The following is a 1,664-nucleotide window of genomic DNA, read 5'->3' as shown; positions in this document are numbered from 1 at the left end:
CTGGGGTTATTTTTATTTTATTTTATTTTAAGCAATATGTTTAATTGGATGATTTCCACAAACTATACACGAAGATTCTAACCATCACAATTCAGTGAAGTACAAAACATTAAGTTACAGGCTGTGGGAAGAGAAGGCAGCAGGTATGGTGGCACCTTCCAATCCTTGGTCTAGGGGTGGGGATGGGGGAAGGTTTTGTTTTAAACTGAGCCCCTCATTTCAATGTACGAAAGAATTACTCTGATCGGTATTAAATTGTATTGAAAACAAAATGGACTAAAAAGCAACTACTACTCTATGTTGGGGTGGAAATGGGAGGAAAGAATGAGTCCTTCAAAGCAGGAGGGGAGACAGTTGGGGGAAGGTTCTCTGGCTGTGACCCCAGGTGGTCGTTCACGCTGCTCCATTTTTACTTTCCGTGGTCTCTGGAAGGTCCGATTTTTCTTCTCTTTCTTCCCCTTTGTATTTGCTTGGAAGTTTCGCCAGCTGTCCACACGACCATCCTGACTTTCCTCAAAGTTTTTCCGCCACTCCCTTTCTCCTTTGGCTTTTTCTTGAGCTTCAATCTCTTCTTTGTCGCTTCCTTTCATGCATCTCTTTGGCTTCTCTCTCTTTACTTTTAATTTCCAGCTCGGCAAAGAGTTTTATGGTCTGTTTATATACTGCTTCTTGAACAGCTCAGGGTCATCCTCCTCCAACATTTGTAGGTTTTCCTTCTTTTTTTTAATTGCTTTTTTCTCTCTTTCACAGTGTGTTCCACGTATTCTTTTCCTGCCTGAATTACATCCAGGGCCCTCTTCTTTTGTTCCTGATCCAGTAGCAACTTGTAAGCTTTGTCCACAGCTTCAAAAGCCTTTTGTGCTCTGGCAGCATCATCTTGCTTTTTTGTCAGGGTGCACCAATGTGGATAAACTGTCGAAACCTCTTTTTTATGTCTTCATCTGTCACTTCCGGATCTATCTGAAGAACCTCAAATGGGTTCAAATTGAAGTAGGAAGAACCAGGACGGGTCAATCTTTCAATCTGACTTTTGGATGTTAGAACTCAATCTCTCTTCTCTATTTGTTTCACCTCACTGTAGAAGGTCATAAATGCTTCCTCGGTGCTCCCTCCGCCAGCCGAAGCCCGGCTCTCTCCTGGAGCCGCCATTTCCCGTGAAATGGGGTTATTTTTAAATAGTATAATCCTAACAGAGAACTGTGTGCCTCTGTTTTAAAGGATAAGCAGTTTAAATACAGCAGAATTATTTTGGGCTCATGAAGTCCCTCATGGATTGTGAGTGTAGAAAGTTCAAGTGTAATACTGAAATTGTAATTATTACTTGGTAAGAATATTATGTGACTGCTAGAAGGGTTCTACTGAAAATTTTTTCAACCTATTTCCATCAAATGGAAATGGACATATAAGAACCTGAACATCCCGAAGGGATTGGACACTGCAAGTGATTAGCATCAAGCCAAATTTTATGTGTCCTTGAAAGCAGTGTTTCTTGAACATTTGTGCCAGCTTACCTATACTTATTAAGATGCTTATTCAGACTCAGTAGATCTGGAATAGGATCTGATATTATGTATTTCTAATGAACACCCAGATGATATTGAGGCTGCTGGTCTTACACCATATTTTGAGTAACAAGTTTCTAAAGGATTTACCCAGCATAAATT

General features: G+C 40.4%; 1 pseudogene; it reads right to left on the bottom strand.

Annotated features, from left to right (window-relative positions):
* Positions 1–241: 241 nt before the first annotated feature.
* On the bottom strand, positions 242–1,172 carry LOC102731726 (dnaJ homolog subfamily C member 8 pseudogene; annotated as a pseudogene).
* Between the last annotated feature and the right edge of the window lie 492 nt (positions 1,173–1,664).

This window comes from Leptonychotes weddellii, chromosome 4, assembly GCF_054177405.1.
Source record: "Leptonychotes weddellii isolate Sample4059 chromosome 4, ASM5417740v2, whole genome shotgun sequence".
In the NCBI taxonomy this organism is placed as follows: Eukaryota; Metazoa; Chordata; class Mammalia; order Carnivora; family Phocidae; genus Leptonychotes; species Leptonychotes weddellii.
Note: the sequence above shows the minus strand (reverse complement) of the source record. Positions and strands in the feature narration are given on the sequence as shown.